The sequence below is a fragment of the Pipistrellus kuhlii genome, unplaced genomic scaffold (genome assembly GCF_014108245.1).
Source record: "Pipistrellus kuhlii isolate mPipKuh1 unplaced genomic scaffold, mPipKuh1.p scaffold_m20_p_5, whole genome shotgun sequence".
Lineage (NCBI taxonomy): Eukaryota > Metazoa > Chordata > Mammalia > Chiroptera > Vespertilionidae > Pipistrellus > Pipistrellus kuhlii.
Window position 1 is genome coordinate 82736963 of NW_023425551.1, and position 8102 is coordinate 82745064.

General features: G+C 40.2%; 1 long non-coding RNA gene across 1 annotated transcript; it reads left to right on the plus strand.

The window, feature by feature from the left end:
• Positions 1-6206: 6206 nt before the first annotated feature.
• LOC118705763 lies at positions 6207-7862 on the plus strand. Its single transcript, XR_004983803.2, has 3 exons — positions 6207-6294; positions 7035-7067; positions 7829-7862. It is a non-coding gene; the product is annotated as an uncharacterized LOC118705763 (long non-coding RNA).
• The last annotated feature ends 240 nt before the right edge of the window (positions 7863-8102 follow it).

Consider the following 8102-nt stretch of genomic DNA (forward strand, 5'->3'; position numbering starts at 1 on the left):
TCCCTCTAACATTCATATTTTTCTCTGTCTCTCCCACTCCCTTCTACTCTCTCTTAAAATCAATGGAAGAATATCCTCCAGTGAGGATTAACAAAAGAAAAAGAAAAAAGAAGGATTTCTTACCCTTTGAGACAAGGAGGGACCTGGAGAGTATTATGCTAAGTGGAATAAGCCAGTCAGATAAAGACAAGTATCACATGATCTCACTAATATGTGGAATCTAATGAGCAAAATTAACTGATGAATAAATAGATCCAGAGACACAGAAGCATGAGACAATCTGATGAATCTCAGAGTGAAAGGAGATAGGAAGAGATTGACCAGAGAACTCGTATGCATATATGCATAACCCATAACAGAGACAATAGAGTGGTGAAGGCCTGGGGGGGGGGGGGGGGGGTGAAGGGGGTCAATGTGGGGGAGAGGATATCTGTAATACTTTCAACAATAAAGATAAATTTAAAAAATAAGTAAATAGCCGAAACCGGTTTGGCTCAGTGGATAGAGCGTTGGCCTGCGGACTGAAAGGTCCTGGGTTCAATTCCGGTCAAGGGCATGTACCTTGGCTGTGGGCACATTCCCAGTAGGGGGTGTACAAGTGGCAGCTCATTGATGTGTCTCTCTCATCGATGTTTCTAACTCTCTATCCCTCTCTCTTCCTTTCTGTAAAAACTCAATAAAATATATTAAAAAGGGGGGGGGGGCAATGTTAAAATATGTACACAGATAATAATTTAATTAAAAAATAAATATATATATATGTTAAAAAATAATAATAAAAAAATAAGTAAATAATACAAATGTATGCCAGGTGTTGGTCCATATACATTACTTATATAAACTCATTTAATCCTCATAACAAAACAAAAAAAGGAAGGAAGAAGAAAAAGAGAAAGAAAGAAGAAAGAAAGAAAGAAAGAAAGAAAGAGAGAGAGAGAGAGAGAGAGAGAGAGAGAGAGAGAAAGAAAGAAGAAGAAAGAAAGAAAGAAAGAAAGAAAGAAAGAAAGAAAGAAAGAAAGAAGAAAAGAAAGAAAGAAAGAAGGAGCTCTTACTTTTTGAGACAGCTTGGTTGGACCTAGAAATAGCTACTGGTGTTGACAAACCTGACTTCACATCCCTGCTTTGTCAATTATGACAAATTAAATAAGTCAGTTACCAAAGGACAAATATCACATGATCTCAGTTATATGTGGAATCTAATGAACAAAATAAACTGATGAACAAAATCTGTCCTGAGGTATAGATGCATGGAACAAAATAACAGATCTCAATAGGAGGTGGGGGTGGCAGGGTACAGGAAGAGATGAACATACAGGCATGTATGCATAACCCATATACACAGACAATAGTATGAGGAAGGCCTGGGGTGAGGTGGGGGTTGGTTGGGATGGGGGGGAGAGGGAAAAAATGGGAGATATCTGTAATACTGTCAACAGATTTTTATAAAGAATGAGTTTTGTGGTATATGTCAGACCTTAAAAAAACCTTTTAAAAGTAACAGTCTTTGAAGCAAGACAAAAATATCCCAAAGACATACCAGGAAATATATTTGAATAAAATATTTATTTGCATAGAGAAAATAAAATTAAAAGAAATATGTAAAGCTCGGGGAAAAAATGCAACCTGCAAGGCAGACATTGGGCTTCTTTATTGTGTAAAATATCCACCAAATCAATAAATACATTAACAAAAAGCAACCAAAAATGGGGCAGTGCATATAGACTAACAGATGAGAACATACCAATAGTCAGTAAAAATAAAATATTTATCTAAACTCACCAATAATCTGAAAAATGCAGTTTCAAATAACAACCTCCAAATCAGATTTATAAGAACCTGTGGATTCTCTTAGATGCTACAAGGATGGTGAATGATGAATGGGTGGCAGCTTGGCAGTAACAATTGTAATTTAAAAATGTAAATGCCACATGACTAACAACAAACATCCATTTCCAGATATCCACATTAAAGCAACAGTACTACATGAGCCTAAGCAGACATAAAATTGAATTTTTGTTGTACCACGGTTTGGAACAATGAAAACATTTTCAAATTCTCAGAGAAAAACGAATACATTTGTCTGGACTTGTGCATCGAAAGACTACATATCACATGGAAGCACAGCGTGCTGCCAGATGGCACTTGGTGTTGCGCCCGGTGAGATGGCATACGTTGGCGCACCCCTCCAGAGAGTTTGGATAATCCAAAGCTCCAGCCCGGGTGTTTACACCCTCAATCACTTCTCACATACATGCCCAAGATAACATATACAAATGTGATAGAAGAGGAAGAAGCAGTCTGAATTTTTCAGATAGAAAACAGATAAATTATGAATAGCCATGCAAAACAAAAATGCACAGAGCTCTAAATAAATTACTTAGCACTCCCAACATAGCTAGGAAAAAAGAAAATCATAGTGCTAGTTGGGATGAAAAAAATTACAAGGGCAATAACTCCTACCATAAGAACAAGAAAAAAGGTAAACTGGGAAAATACCATTTTTAAAGACCTAAAAATACTAGAGATGCAAAGAAGCCTAACAATGCCAAATTCTGGAGGTGGACACCCTCTTCTTAGAGCAGGGACAGTGCCCCTTTCATTCCTTGGGTCATCTCCTGAGCATCAGCATGGGTACATATTGGCCTGGTCCAGAAAGTGAGATGATGGGTAAGTTGAAACCAACTAAGTTAAAGTAATCCTGTGGGTGCCCTAGCTGGTTTGGCTCAATGGATAGAGCATTAGTCCATGGACTGATGGATCCGAGTTGGATTCTGGTGAAGGGCACATACTTTGGTTGCATGCTTTTTGCAAAAGGCAACCAATTGATGTCTCTCTCTCACATGTTTGTCTCTCTCTGTCTTTCTCCATCCCATTCTCTCTCTAAAAATGAATGGAAAAATGTCCTTGGGTGATGATTAAATAAATAAATAAATAAATAAATAACCAACCCTATGGACTTGTGTGATGGATTGGAGTTTATAAAGCTGTGAAGTATCCTATCTAATAAAATATTAATATGCAAATTAACCATCACTCCACTACACCCACCAGCCAATCAAGAGAGGGTTTTCAAATTAACCCAACAAAGATGGCTGCGGCCACAGAGAGAACAGAAGGAAGGCTTGGGTCTCCCTGACAATGAAAGAAACCAAGCTTTCCACACACCCTGGCTGGCCCAGGCCTCCACTTAAGGCTATAGAGTTTCAATTATAGAAGATAAATAAATCCCAGATACCAGGGCCTCCACTTGGGTCACTGGGGCGTGGCCAGCCTGAAAACCACCATAGTTCCCTCACCCAGGCCATCCCATCCCTCAAGAGAACCCCAACCCTAATCGGGACACCCTTCAGGGCAAACCAGCTGGCCCCCTCCCATGCACTAGGCCTCTATCCTATCTAATAAAAGAATAATATGCAAATTTACCATCACTCCAACACATAAGATGGATACCTCATGTGGTCAAAGATCCTGCCCCCATGTGGACACAAGATGGCCAGCTGGAGAGTGTTATGCCCAGATTTCAAGATCCCCAAGGACCACCAGGAAGCCGAGTCAGATGCAAAAAACAAAAGAGCCTTTATTCAAATTCAAGTCTGGTCTCCCTGCCTCTACCAATGCAGCAACAGAATGCAAAGAGCCCCGAGCTCTGAAAGTGTGGTCTTTTTATAGGCTTTTAGGGTTGGGTGGTGGGGTGATGCTCAGACCACTTGAAGTTGGCTGGTTCTGATTGGTGGGGTGAGGGCCAGGGTCCAGTTACACTAGGTTACTTTCCTCTGTATTTCTATTGGCTGTTTTAAGGGTGGGTTGGGTGATTGATACATTTTATACAAGATGGAAGACATAATACAAAAGAGTCAGTCCTGCTCTGCCGTTGAAAGAAGGCCTATGTGCTGGGAAGGGGCCATGAGACCATATCTCAAGGCCTGGCCTGGTGTCAGCACTGATAACTCTATCTGGGTACAGTCCACGGCCTCTCTGGAAGCATGCTCCAACATTCTCACTCTCTTACAGGGAGAGCAGTTGAGGGGGACCCAGGCCTGCAGGGGAGGACAGTTAAGGGGACCAGGCTTGCAGGGGAGGGCAGTTAGGGGTGACCAGACCTGCAGGAAAGGGCAGTTAGGGACAAACAAGCTGCAAGGGAGCAGTTAGGCATCAATCAGTCTGGCAGGGGAGTGATTAGGGGTGATCAGGCTGGCAGGCAGAAGGGGTTAGGGGCATCAGGAAGGCAGGCAGGTGAGCAGTTGGGGGCCAGCAGTCCTTCATTGTGAGAGGGATGTCTGACTGCCCTGTGGGATCAGGCCTAAATGGGCAGCTGGACATCCTTTGAGGGGCTCCAGATTGGAGAGGGTGCAGGCTGGGCTGAGGGATATCCCCCTATGCATGAATTTCATGCACCAGGCCTCCAGTTCTTAATATAAATATAGAAATTTGTCTCACATTTATTATGTGCCTGTTCTATAGGAATTCTCAGATACAAACATTACAAAGCTGAATGAACCACAAGCTCTGCCCTCATAGTCTCTAGAAAATTAAAAATTATTCCAGAGCCCACGTAGAGTAAATTTAAGGTCCTCCAAAGTATTCTGAAATCTTTCCAGAGTCTTGGACCTCCTCTTACTTTCCTCTTGCCTTTCTGAAGTTCTACTTCTTTGTTATGACACAAATTCTGGAACTTTCATAGGCCACACTTCTATAGCCTGCTCAGGTCTGATCAACCAGAGGCATACAATTCCTCTGTGACTCTGCACCCATCTGCAAGGGCTTTCCCCACATCCAAGCTCATACTGCTCAGAAACAGTGAGCTTGGGGTGTTAGTTTTATCTTGACCTCCCTCTGACAAAGAAATCCAGATGACACAGAACCCATCGAGGACAATACCTGGAAAATGGCTGTCTTGGGTATGGACTGACTCCTCGAGACCTCCTCAACACTATTGGTTCAGGAGTTTTCTCTTTGGGGACCATAACACAACTGTTTTATTTTTCTTGCCTGCTCTCTTTCAAGTTTTCTTCTTTCACTCTTATTGATTCCTCTGGGAGCCTGAGTCAATTCAGCTTGATTTCTTCTGCGGTTTATGAGGTTTGAGCTGCTCAAAGAAAATAACCATCCTTCGGAGTAACGGGAAAATTCCTTAGCCTGCTATCTCATTTCCTATAATATTGCTCACTTTACAATCTGCTCAATTTGTCTTATTTTTTCACATAAATGGAGATTATTTCTATAGCTAGAGCATCTCACACATCAGTCAAAGGGAATATTACTTTCCAGAGGTTTCATCTGAGTATACCACCTGGTTATCTCTTCTTTCCCTAAGGATCATTCCACATCCGTTACAAAATTATGTCTTGCATGATAAAGGCCAAATTGATTATTTGCTGTTCATTTGGTGGTCCATGATGAGCATATTTTTGAAGGCTGATTTGACAGGAGATTTTTCTCACATGACCTAACACCTAAAAGATTCAGTAGACATTTGCCTAATCTGCCTCAATTGGAGGTGTGTCATTACACCTTGAGGTGAATTCACCTTCTGACTTTTTGCAGTAGCCTAAATTGTGGTGGAACTAGTTTTTTCTTACCTTTCAGAGTTCAGTTTTTTTCAGCAATTTTTGCTGTCACTGGCATATTTATTGTTGGTTCATTTGTTCATTCACTCATTCACTCCTCCCTTCCTTCTTCACTTCCTTTCTCTCTATTTTAGCATGTAGTTCTTCTATATGTATATTTGTAAATGTTATACATATAACTAATGTACTAATATATGCTTTAAAATGGAAAATCTAAAAATTTTATAGCTAATAAATCTAAAATTACATAAAATTGCATAGTTTTCTATTTAAAGTTTAACTCTAAAATTACATAAAAATAAAAACAATATGTTTCTGCACACCTCAGAGGATTGCTTTGCATACCTATAATTCTCTCTTACCTTCTCCCATTTGCAAGAATAAATAGCTCAGTTGTGGAGGAAATCTTTCATACTCTAAGGTTACACAGCATCCAAGGTTCTCAGTATCTCAGCAAAAGAACCTTCATGAAGGCTAACAAATGGCCAGGTGAAGAAATGTGAGGAGGGTAAGATGAGGAAGATAAGGAAAAAAAGAGTTGAGATAACAGATGGAGGTGTCTATCTGGTGACAACAGTAAGAGGGGACCAAAAGTCTCTGATAGTGAATGAGCCTAAATACAGGTGAGTTTTTGTTTCAGAAATAACTTTGGCTATCATCCTGACTCTACTGGGACTTGCTATTCTGGCTCTTTTGTTAACAAGATGGACACAACTCAAGCAAAATGGTGAGTAACAATGAATCAAAATGAAGATTCCCTGTGAAAGTCATAAAGGGAGGGATGCCAAGATGTAGTCTGAGTTCAATTCTACTTATCAGATAGCTAGAGAGACTTTGCCAATATTCTGGAAATTAATTTCAATACATGAATCAACAAATCTCTGACCTATTAGTAATATACCCACCTTTTTTAACTCCCAAAGCTGACATCAACAATAATGTCAACTAAAAACTTCAGACTGAGTTTAATTAATAAGAAGAATACTCTAAAAGAAAATTATCTGAGCTCCAAGGAAAATTACCTGAAAAGAAAAGTGAGAGAGAAGACACTGTGCTAGTAGACATCACTAGCTAGTATTTTAGTTACTTAAAATTGGGGAGATAATAAGGATAGACAAATATAGAATAGTACTTGTCAAGGAAACAGAGGTGAGGCTCATAAAGGCAATGACCTATTTCTAGGCCATGAGGTCTGGCCAGCATTTTTCTCAATATCTTTCCTACTTCATTCTAGTCAGCTGCATCCCTCTCTAGTTCTAATCCTCAGTCCCAGGGTCCTTTGGAGACTAAGTGGTGTGGAAGGATAGGAAGCACAGGGCTGGTTAGAGACAATGAAAGGAGGTCATGCATCGGATCAAAAAGGCTACCTTGAGAGAAATGGAGTTTAGAGTGAGGAGAGTTGGGACAGGAGAAATAACTTCTCTTACAAGCAGCCAACAGATCTATTTTTGCTTAATTCTTCCACAGAAATGGATGGCTCAAGATACAATTCAGAACAAAGTAAGTACTTATGCCAATGAGAAAAAGAAAGATAGTAAGCATTTATGGAATTTTCATAAGTCAGTGACCAAATTTGTCTTGTTTACCATTGTATTGGCAGTTCTAAGTTACTGAGAGAAATCCACCAGAGACTTCTATGCAGCAATTGGTTTGGACAGAATGAGTTAGTAGTGGAGGTCTGCATAATTCTGAGGCTCTCTTCAGATGCCTGTGGTCTGAGAGCAACAATGGAGACATCAAGCTATGGAAATAGCTGACTCCTCGGGCAATGAGGCAGAAAGTCTAAATTTGATGGTTACGAGTGCCTTGGCAATATGGCCTGGGAGAAGAATCTAATGTAGCTAGAAAAAATAAGAATAAGCACACTTAGGCCATTATGATTGATAAGGAACACCAAGTTCCAGAGGTGAAGCAGGCTTTCCATGGCACTGTTCAGTGAGAGGCCCAAGTTACACAAAGATAACCCAGAAATAGTAAGACAAGGAAAAGAGGAGCTAGGTGCTGGTGTGCCGAGAAGGAAAAGCAACTTTGAAGCCCCTTCTGGTTATTATTTAGCCTAGCTAAAATGAAACTGTTGACTGGCATGGTCACTTGTCATCATCTACTCCTGCTACTGGTACAGTCTCTAGTTCTTACAAAGTGAATTAATTTCCATCATTATTCACTACCAGGAGTTCATGTCTACCTTAGCTCTCAGACTATTAAAGACCCAATAATTTTCAAGAAGCAAAATCATGAACTCTTTCTCCTTTGTTCTCCAGGTGCCAGTCTTCTGGACTATGAGGACGGTAGAGGTAAGTAGATTAGAAACCACTAGAGAATTAATGGAGGAATATGTTCATTAGAGAACAAAGTAAAGGCATGTCCCTTTGAGCATGGTTTGTTAGGTCAGCACATCTTGTGGTAGAATATCCAACCGCCAATCAATTTCTCTATACATGTATATGCATGTGAAAGATTTATGCATTTCTTCAGAAGAGGCAAATATGTCCCCTTATTAAGAGCATTGAAAGAATTCTTTCCAGCCCTAGCTAC